This window comes from Giraffa tippelskirchi, chromosome 2 (genome assembly GCF_054371585.1).
Source record: "Giraffa tippelskirchi isolate mGirTip1 chromosome 2, T2T-mGirTip1v1.2.pri, whole genome shotgun sequence".
In the NCBI taxonomy this organism is placed as follows: domain Eukaryota; kingdom Metazoa; phylum Chordata; class Mammalia; order Artiodactyla; family Giraffidae; genus Giraffa; species Giraffa tippelskirchi.
Window position 1 is genome coordinate 3,801,705 of NC_137276.1, and position 11,052 is coordinate 3,812,756.

Here is an 11,052-nt window from a genome sequence, read left to right on the forward strand (position 1 = left end):
GGAACATAATGAAAAGGCTTCATTTGGTGCCATATCCAAATAAACAGGGGTCTAAACCTCTAAGCCTCTGAAGAAGTCTGGCCTCTGGAGGTTCTGGTGATGGAAAAATTGGCCTTTGTTCAAGATAAATGGTGTAAATCTTGCCAGACTGGACAACTATCTTCTGTGTATTTTGCAATGAGCACAATTGAATTAATAGATATCGTATCTCTAAGACCTGGGTGATTTTCCTAAAATGTACACAGGGGCTGAGGCATGAAAAATGCCCCCAGGGGAGAATGTGATGAGAAAAGTTTCTCAGACAAAGAAACACACTTACACTCTCCTTTAAATAATAATAATAATGGCAAATTTCTGCGTTGTACTGGACGCAATGCTGGGTTTTCTTTTTAATTTTATGCCTCAAATATAAATCATTTTTTCACATTGTGCTGTCTGACTCTTTCTTCCTCCTTCTTAGAAGACACATTTTCAGTTTGCTTCTAGAATAAAACAAACCAAAGCTTCCCAGACTGGCAGAGTTTTAATTCCAGAGGTGAACTCCCTGAGTCCGAAGCCCGTCTTCCTTAAGTGCCGAGGAGGGTAGAGCTAGTCATGGCTTCTGGTTTTTATTAAAATAAAAAAGCCAGCTTGTGATCACAGAAGGGAAAGGATTTTGCCCCTAAATGTGATTTCTGATGGTATAATTCTGGTTTCTATTCCCCTAGCAGCACTTACTTGTTAATATGCCAGATATCAAGAAGCAAGGATCCCTGAAAACATGTTTATTAACGTATTAAACTCAGCGTCAGAACCCAGGGTCAACTCAGCTGGTCAGCTGGGCCCAGGTTGCTACGTGAGGCCACAGGCCATGGGCTGGGTGCCCCCGAGAACAGAAGCATCAAGGGCTTTGTCTAATAACCACCCTTTGAAGGCATTTAAAATGCCTGTTTAATACCCACATGGAAGCACTAACTCATGGTGTCCTGTAACCTTACTGCTTAAGCTGAGTCCCGAGGCCCCTGGTGTGGGAAGCACACAGGTCCTGGGGCACGAAGGCTGGTGGGAGGCCCGCATTCCTTGTGTCGGGTCACATCCATGGATGGAGACACGCCCTGGGGTCAGTGGTCAGAACAGCCGTCTAAACAGCCAGGAAGCACCCCCAGATGACGGCCTGGGCTCTGGAGGCTTGGCATAGGAGGAAGCTCCCTGGCATCTTTGTCTCCTGACTGAAACGGAAAAACCAACTTTCAAATACAAAAGCAAAACAAAACAAAAACCCGAATCCCTTTACTTTATGGGCTTCCCAGGTGGCTCAGTGGTAAAGAATCCACCTGGCAATGCAAGAGACGTGGGTCTGATCCCTGGGTCGGGAAGATTCCCTGGAGGGGGAAATGGCAACTCAATCCAGTGTTCACACCTGGGAAATCCCACGGACAGAGGAGCCTGTAGTCCACGGGGTCACAAAGAGTCAAACGTGACTGAGCATGCCTGCTGTTTTCTGCTGTCCTCAAGAACCTAAGGATGGTACAGGAAAGGAGACGGCTTTGGGAGGTGGGCAGGGTTAGGTAACTTGCTCATGGCCACTCAGCTGGCCGAGTGGTGTCCAGCTGGCAGCAGCGTTCTCTCTCACCCGCCCAGAGGGCCCCCCAGTCTCCCTCCTGTCCCCTCCAGGTCCCCAGGCTTACGCATATCTAAGCAACTGAAAAACATGGTTTCTTGCCCTCTGAGCAGGGCCTAGTCCAGCTCAGTTTTGGGGTCCCCTCCATCACCAAATGCTAAAGACAGTGGGACTCCAGGTTTCTCTTGGGGGCCTCTGGGGTCCACTCTTCTGGGTCCTATGAATTGCTGAGGTCCAGGTTTCGTGAATCTCTCACTGGTCTGGAGCAAGCCAGAGATCAAAGTTCGGAGATGGTCTGAGCACAGACTCCCTCCAGGGATTCTGAAGCAGGTCTTGGTGCAGGCCGTGCCCTGAGCTGCTGTCACCTGGTGCCACCAGCCTAGGAATCCAGGAGACCCGGTGCCAGCCCAGATACAGGCTGGGGCACAGCCTTCCTCAAACACCTGCAGCCTCCATTCTGCCTTTCACATAGATCGACGCAGAGAAATGCACAGAGAACCACCAGCAACTGAAAGTGATCTAGACCTTTCCCTTCAGGCCTGCAGCTGAAATGAATAATGGAATTTTTTTTTCCATTATACTGGATGCTTTAGACATTGAAGTTTTATGAAATCTCACTGTCCTGTCTTAAAAAGTTCCAACGCTATAAGCAAGCAGGCCTGAGCTCTTGAAACAATTGGAAAGGAGCCCTGAGGTCAAAGGAACATAAAATACAAAGGCCACACATATGTAAACTATCCCTGGACCAGGTCTTCCCACTCAGCTCTTTTAACACATACTTACTCAGCAGAGGACCTGTGGGAGGGACCCCATCCAAGTGCTCGTTTTGAGAGCAGACCGCCAACCTCATCTACCTGCGTGAGCCTCCACCTCCTTTTAAGATGGAGAAGGGCCCCAAAGACCATTTCTCCATCACAGCCTCTGAAAGAGCAGGCGTCCCAGGCCAATAAAGTTTCACGCGGCTGAGCCTGGTCTCAGGGTGTGCGAGCTGGTGTGGGGCCAGCTCGGCTGCTTCTACACCTGGTTTAAGGGACCATACGGCTGGCGCTTAGTGTAGAAAGTTCTGGATGCTTATGTGGAAGGAGCGCTGAGGTCTCAGAAACCTGGGAATCTACTTGCAATGCCCTCTAGGGAAAGATTGATTTGTTTTCTCCTCTCTTAATCCATTTCATTGCCAAATAGCTCAAAATGTAATTTTGCTAAAGGATAGTAACTTTCTTTCCTCGGTTTCAATTTGGTAGACATAAAATACCGAAGGGTTCCCAGGTGGCACAGAGGTAAAAGAATTTGCCTGCCAAAGTGGGAGCCCCAAGAGGTGTGGGTTCGATCCCTGGATTGGGAAGATCCTGGTTGGGAGAAGGGAATGGCTATCTACTCCAGTATTCTTGCCTGGGAAATCCCATGGACAGAGGAGCCTGGTGGGCTACAGTCCATGAGATCACAGTCAGACACAACCGATTTTACCCACCTCAGACCCTCCACCCAGATGAAGGATGCAGGGACTGTAGATCAGAGAAACAGTACTGGGATAAAGCTTCTCTGGAAAGAGCGGTCACCTCCACTCTGAGGGTCCTCTCCCCTCTGCTCCATGGAGAGCCACTGGATAGGGCCGGGCGGGGTGGGGGGCAGCTGCGGCTCCCCTGCCCCCGCTGCAGTCAGCGTCTGGGGTTCCTGGCGCCAGAGGCAGAATCCTTGCAAAGAGGGAAGGAATTTCGGCCTGGGGTCCAGGAGTCCGTTGGCTAGAGTTCTAGACTGATGGGCAGTAGCAGCTGGCCTGGGGTGGACAGACAGAGGGTCATAAGTTAAGGAGGACCAGGGGCAGGAGGCTTTGGCACAGAGCGCTCAGGTCAAGACCACTCCTGCTGGTCCAGGGAGTGGTTCTGAGAAAGCCATGACCTGCCAGTCAAACAGGGGAGGGTGCAGGGATCTCTCCATCAGAATCTCAAATGTCCTGACCAAATGATCGCCAGGATGTCAGTGTGTATGCATGCATGTGAGATAGAAATGTGCATTATGTATTCCCATCCCATATCATGGCATATACTATGTCGTTGTTGTTCAGTCATCAAGTTGAGTCCGACTCTTTGCCACCCCGTGGACTGCAGCACGCCAGGCTTCCCTGTCCCTCATCTTCTCCTGGAGTTTGCCCAAGTTCATGTCCATTGAGTCGATGATGCCATCCAACCATGTCATCCTCTGTCCTCCCTTCTCCTTCTGCCTTCAATCTTACCAGCATCACCTCAGGGCTTGTGAGATCTTAGTCCCCCGACCAGGTATTGAACCCTCGCCCCCTGGAGGGGACGTGCAGAATCTTAACCACTGGAAAGTCGCTCAGTCGTGTCTGAGTCTTCACAACCCCATGGACTGTAGCCCCCCAGGGCTCCTCTGTCCATGGAATTCTCCAGGCCAGAATCCTGGAGTGGGCAGCCGTTCCCTTCTCCAGGGGATCTTCCCAACCCAGTGATCGAACCCAGGTCTCCCACATTGCGGCGGATTCTTTACCAGTTGAGCCACCAGGGAAACCCCTTAACCACTGACCATCAGGGAAGTGTGGCACATTCTGTAGTTAGATAGCAAATATAGAATGCATGGTTTCACCCGGGGAAGGACACGTGGACTGTTTCCGGTATTCGGTTTTTATAAATAAAGTTGCTATGAACATTTGTGTCCAGAGTTTAGGGTGGACAAATATCCTCATTTCTCTGGGATACATGGTCAGCACCATGATTGCTGGTCATTTAACTAGATGCTTAGATTTTTAAGAAGCTGCCAAACTATTTTCCGGAGAACTTGTCCCATTTGTATTTCTCACAGAAGTGTATTAAAAATCCTTGATAGGATCTGGTATTGTCAGAATTTTTTATTTTAGTTGTTCGAAGATGTATAGTAATATCTCATCGTGGTTCTAGCATGCGTTTCACTAACATATGAAGGTGTTGCGAGTATTTTAATCTGCCCACTTGCCATCACTGACACAATGGACATGAGTTTGAGCAAGTTCCAGGAGTTGGTGATGGACAGGGAAGCCTGGTGTGCTGCAGTCCATGGGGTGGCAAAGAGTTGGACACGACTGAGCGACTGAACTGACTTGGCATCTATGTATCCTCTTTGTTGAAGGATCTATCTTTTGTCCATTTTCTACTTGAATTAGTTGTCCTTTTATGTTGAAGATTTTTGTAAGTCTTTATTGAATTTGTTACAATATTGCTTCTGTTGTATTTTTTTGTTTGGGGTTTTTTTGGGGTTTTTTTTGGTTTTTTGGCCACAAAGGCACGTGGAATCTTAGCCCCCCGACCAGGGATCCAACCCGCACCCCTCTCATGGGAAGGCGAGGTCTCACCCCCTGGACCACCAGGGAAGTCCTTTATCATCAAATTTTGAGAATTCCTTGTGAGTCCCTTGTCAGATGTGTGTTTTGAAAATATATCCAATATATCCTCCCAGTCTGTATCTTGATGTTTCATCCTCTTATCAAGGTCTTTTGTGGAGCCAAAGTTTTAAGTTTTGATGAAGTCTAATTTATAAAAACTTTCATTTGTGGATCATGGCTTATGATAATACCTAAACAACTCTTTTGCTGGCTATTTTTGGCTAGAGCAAACAAGATTTTCTTAGGTTTTGAAACCGGTATCAGCTGTTGTTTGGGGACTGCAAGCCTTTTTAGCGCCTCGCTCAGGATATACAGGCAGCAAAGGGGAAACTCTGGCACTCACCACGAAGATGTTTTTGAAGGACCTGGTTTCCTAGCCAGTTGTGTTTCTTTTGCTTCCATCCAGAGGCATATGATTATTTTACATATAATGTCTGTGTTTTTCAGTTGTACTTAGTGGGGTGAGGGTGTTAGGAAGATGTCTGTCTATTCCATTTTGTCTGGAACCAGAGTTGGTTTATAGCATTTTGATTCTGCTGTTTCATCCACATATTCTTTTTACTGGCAATACTTTAAAAAAAATTTTTCATGTTCTTGGCCATGCCATACAACATGGGGGATCTTAGTTCCCCAACCAGGGATCAAACCCATGTCCCTTGCATTGGAAGCCCAGAGTCTTAACTGCTGGATTGTCAGGGAAGTCTCAATATTCTGGAAATACTTTGATAACTTTTTAAGAATGTTAATATTTGAAGCACAATTATATCAGTACTGAGTTTTTGTGGAGAAAATATTTTCTGGAGCAAATCTGATTAAATTTATTTAAAATTAAAATAGAGACACAACACTTGAAGCAATAAGCTTCCACATAGCAAGTTGGTCAAGGAAGTATTTGAGCAAAATAATTTTCATCAATTCTCTCCCAAGTAAATTTTGCAGTCAAGCTTTGATTCACAGATGAGTTTTCTTCTGTCAACATATTCTTAAAATTAATTTTAGTGTTTGCTAGTGTATACTTTTTATTGCAATCTTCATAATTTCCAATTCTGATACTTTCTAGATCATTTTTACAGATGTAGGTCTGCTAAGAAATTTTGATTATTTTGACAGTTTGACCACATGCATTTTAACCACTGTCACTTTTATTTTGTGCTAATTTGTTTCTGCCATAAGACTCATTACAAATAGAATGAAGTGTTGGTCTCTCATCTTTATTTGTTAGCTGATTCTTGAGGAAAAAAACATTTCCCCCAGATAGGGGTGACCTAGGTCTGAGTGTGGAGCCAGCTGTGAGGGTGAGTGGCCGCCTGGGTGAGGAAGGAGAAGGAGGTAGGGATGGGGCTGGTCTCTAAGTCAGTGGGGAAGGGGCCAGAGGGGTGGTGGTGGTGGAGCAGGAGGCAGGGAGGAGCTGAGCCTTTCTCTGGGCGGGTGAGCCTCGGGCTTTGGCAGGAAGCTGGTGCCTTTGACAACATAGGGAAACCAACACTTGCAGAGTCCCTTTCTCAACCCCCAGCCTCCTCTCCCACAGCATCTTCAGCGATGTGCTCACATGCCTTCACTTTGCAGAGGTACATGCCTTCCTACACCACGGCACTGTCCTATGGCCTGCCACTCCAGGGGGGTCTCTCCAAGTCCTTCTTATCCAGACTATGCCTTCACCCAGGAGGCAAGTCAGCTCTAATGGCGGTCTCAGAAGCTTCTGGAACAGAGTCAGGGACTTCTCTGCACTCGGGGTACCTCTCACTTTAATCAGGAGTGGGCATCTCTATGCATGAGCAATGTTGCCCACGGACATTTCCCTGGTAGAGCTGCTGTGATGGTCAGCAGAGCTGCCTAGCCGGGTCATCAGAGGAGGGCTCCTCTGCCACGTGCTCACTGGGCAGAAGCCCCCTCCCAGGGTGACTAGTGCCAAGGAAGAGGGGGCGTCCTGCAGAACAAGGACGCAGCCAACAGCACGTGAGCTTGCCGCAGGCCACTGATGCTTAACCGTGATGGAACCATCTCTGCTAGCCTGGCCGAAAGAGTCAGGCGGTTTCAAAGGCTAGAGCTCCCTTGAAAAAGTGCTCTCCCTTACTTGTGTGTTTTTTCCTTGTACAGTGGATGAGCTGCCTGAGACGGAAGGAGGCATGGCAAGATGTGAAGAGACAGACCCAGCAAACTCTCCTCAAGGTGCCTCTGTGAGCCGAGTCATGGCGGCAGCGGCCAAGGCTCCTCAGCCCCAGGAGTGGGGGAAGCTTGCTGAGGGTGAACACTTTCGGGGCCCGCACAGCAACGCATGGCTTTCCTGCCCTTTGGTGGAAAGGAAAACGGAGGTGACCCCCTGGGCTCCTCTGATGAGGTGGGAGAAGCAGGGTTAGGGTCCCAGTGTCGGCAGAGGCCCAGGAACCGTTTCTGGGATGGTCTGCCACCCAGCATGGGAGGGTCTAGAGTGGAGACAGAAACCGTGAGGGGATGAGAACCCCTGGGTTCAGCCCCTGGTGCTAAATTGCACAGCTGTGTGCCTCACGCCTGGTTCCTTAACCTCCACTTCCTTATCTGAGAAATGGGAATAATAACCCCTGCCTTCCTTCCCAGAGCTATGAGAATCAAATGAGAAAATATGGGCAGCTGTAAAAATATAAAACCGTAGTATTTGCATTTACCAATTCCTTAAGGAAATGGGGCCAGAGTTGAGGGGCAGGCCAGACCCTCTTCCACAGAGAACTTTACAATCCAGTCCTAAGACCATAATGTGTCTCAAACATTATGAATTTAGGAAATGCCTTTTCAATCTGGTGAAGAAAATTAGAAGGCTCCGGTGATGGTAAAAGCTGAGGCCACAGCCACAGAGCTGGCGACAGCTCTCGGTTGAAAAACAAACCACCCGAGCGCTTCCCACCGAGACCCTGACGTGGAAACAGCCAGTGCAGGGGAGATGATAAATGCCTCTGGGGTTTCACAGCCTGGGGCAGTCGGCCTTGCTAGGGCTCATAAAAGCCTCCTCAACCTGGAGAAGGAAGCCTGGGCCTGTGTGTGTTTCCCACAAGAGCCTTCTGGCCCCACCTCCCCGCTCACTGGTGTGAACTCATGGTGCGTCCAAGCATCAGGCCCGTGACACACAGTCAGTGCACGCGGTGTGGCCCCCGTGTGACCAAAGCGACCAGGTGCCCACGGCTCTGAGCTGAGCTTCTGAGAGTGCCCGGAAAAGAGCTCTTCCCTGGGAAGGGAAGGTGTTGGTCCGGGTCCCCTCCTGCCTTGGCACATCCTTGTTAGCTTGAGGCTTATTGAAGGTGCGCTCTTACCTTTTTCCCTACTACTCCATTTAAATGAAGAAGGCTGGCTTGCTGCCAGACTCCACGGGAATGTTCTGGGCCACGTTTAATAACAGGAAGATCAACTTTGACCCTGATGGCTGCATGAGCGTTTCTTATAAACACCCTTCCAGGGTCCAGATATGGCCTCCTTCTTGCTGTGAATGTTCATTAGCAACCTGCCAGGGAGTTGGAAGTTGTTTCTCGGGGAGCAGCCAGAATGTCTTGGCATTTGTCCCTGTGCCAGCCTAGAAACACCTCTGGGTGGGGGCTGAGGAGGATGGCACCGAGCTACTACAGATCTGCGGTGCCCACCTCCCTCCCAAGCTCCATCACTATCACTGCCCGTGGGGACCTAGCCAGGCTCTGCCTCTCCATAGCCGCACCTGCCACCCTGTTTGTGGCAGGGATGGAAGTGGGGATAAAAATAGCAGGCTCGGAAATAAACTTCCTTAAGCATTCGATTGTCTTTGTCCCAAATATCTTCCTGGGAATTTTTCTCAAAATCATTTCATCCTGTATTTAAAAAAAAAAGAAAGAAAGAAACAAGATAAAAACAAAACCCCCCAAAACCTCAGACTCAACTGACTGCTCCTGGAAGACTTGGGTATTTTAATTTAGTACTAAATGGAGGGGTCTGCATTCTAAATTGGTGTGGAGCAGGATATACTTATAAATCAGATTTAAAATGTGGGTGCTTTGTTCCCAGATATGAATGAACTACTTAAAACTCAAGACAATCAGAAAGAAACACCAAAGAGCTTAAAGCATTTGCTGTTTGCTCTGGCACGATACAGTATGAAAAGTGAAGGTGCAAGTCGTGAAATTCCATGGACTATACAGTCCGTGGGATTCTCCAGGCCAGAATACTGGAGTGGGTAGCCCTTCCCTTCTCCAGTGGATCTTCCCAACCCAGGAATTGAACCAGGGTCTCCCGCATTACAGGCGGATTCTTTATCAACTGAGCTATCACTATACAGTCACCTTAAACGTGGACAGGTGCCCCGGTCAGCATTGGGCTTCTGCACAGTTTAGGGCCTTTTTGCTTTTCTCTAAATCCTGCAGCTTTGCGTCTCCCTAGCTTCCCACGTGGAGAGTCAGGAGATCTGGGTTTGATCCCTGGGTTGGGAAGATCCCCTGGAGGAGGGCATGGCAGCTCACTTGAGCATTCTTGCTGGGAAATCCCATGAAGAGAGGAACCTGGAGGGCTACAGGCCATGGGGTCGCAGAGAGTCAGACTCTCCTGAGCAGCACTCACAGTCCTCCTGCCTCTCCCTAAGCTCCCGTTTCCTTGCCGCCCCCCAACTCATTGAAATTTTGAATTAGAATTTTAAAAACTGTTCAAGGAGAGTTGGCCTTTCATGTGCAAACCATTGTCCTGTTGGTTTTTATTGAAATTTTGGGTGTACTTGTTTGAAAAGTGGGGTGCACAAAGGCCACCCAGATGCCGCCCCCCCTCCAGTCCCCACTGGGGGCCAATGGTCTCTAAGGCAACATTTTCCTTCCTGGGTCTCCCCCTCCTCCTGGAGGATTTACAGATGGGCTGGAACCTGCTCCATCATCTCCTCTAAGAGGGAGCCCCATCCATCATCCTGTTCTATTTTTATCCCTTCACTAGACGACTCTTGACCTTGTACTTCCTCCTCAGCCTGGAGGGCAGACTTAAGACTTTCCTTTTAAGTTTGACCTAGTAATTCTCTACCTTAAAAGCTGAGCACACATTCTCATCTTCAGATGGGACAGCAATCCATTGTTTGCCAAGTTCTTCCCACCAGCCAGAAAGGGCCAAAGTTCAAGTTCAACTTCACAGGCTTCCCCTAGTAGTGACTTTGAGTAGCTGAGACCTGAGTAGGTGCTTTTTTTTTTCTCTCAAATTGAGAGGATGCTGACCAGAGGTAGACACACCAGATCCAGAGGCTCAGGATGGAATGCCTCAGCACGGACGCTAACTTTATGACTCATTGCTGTCGGACTTCTCTGAACCTCTGTCTCCTCCTCTGCAGAAGTGGAGTAGTGAGACTCCCTCTCAAGCTAGTTACAAGGACCAAGAAGTCCTCCAATCTGCTTGCTACCCCTTGCTACTCTTCACAGTATTAGACAAACGAAAAACGTACTGATAATGATCTCTGATGATGAAACTAACTAAGGGCAAGCACAGTACCTGGGTCCCTCAAGGTCCGAAGAAGGAGCTCATGCAAAAAGCTTTCTACAGACCAGGCAGCCTCAAACCTCATCTCTTTGGGAAGTTTAGCTTGTGAACTACAGGAGAAGACCCCACACCAATCAGCCGTTAACTGGAACTTCCACGATTCCATTTAATAGCTGCATCATATTCCTAGAACCCTGAGTAGTAGTCAGCCCAAAGCCGTCACTGATAGAGATGCAGACTCTGATGCTCAGAGAGTGGGCATGGCTGACCCAAGAGCATGCCCCTGGTTGGTTGCAGAGGCAGGAGCTAGTCAGAGGTCAGTCATCTCCTGAGGATCACCCAGACGTGGCCCACACTGCCATGACAAGGCTGGGCATGGAGCACCCTGAAGGACACGTCACAAAGACAGTGGTGTGGTCCTGGCCAAGGCACAGGTCCCTTTGCCAGTCGGGAATGAGGACTCAGTCCTTGTCCTTCTAGCATCCTTTGTCCTCACTGTCACCTTGTCTGGACTGCCCAAACCTCCCAGCCTTCCCACCTCCTACCTGGCTTTAAGGACTCTTTCAGTTTTGTTCAGAACATACTCTGTTCACCGACTGGGAATAAGTCTGAGAATTCCAAGGGAGTGGTTGCCACGGCAACA

General features: G+C 48.8%; 1 long non-coding RNA gene across 1 annotated transcript; it reads right to left on the reverse strand.

The window, feature by feature from the left end:
• Positions 1–6,165: 6,165 nt before the first annotated feature.
• LOC145532962 (uncharacterized) lies at positions 6,166–11,028 on the reverse strand. The gene is made up of 2 exons (XR_014073729.1): positions 10,955–11,028; positions 6,166–8,776 (listed from the first exon to the last, which is right to left on the reverse strand). It is a non-coding gene; the product is annotated as an uncharacterized LOC145532962 (long non-coding RNA).
• Positions 11,029–11,052: the final 24 nt, after the last annotated feature.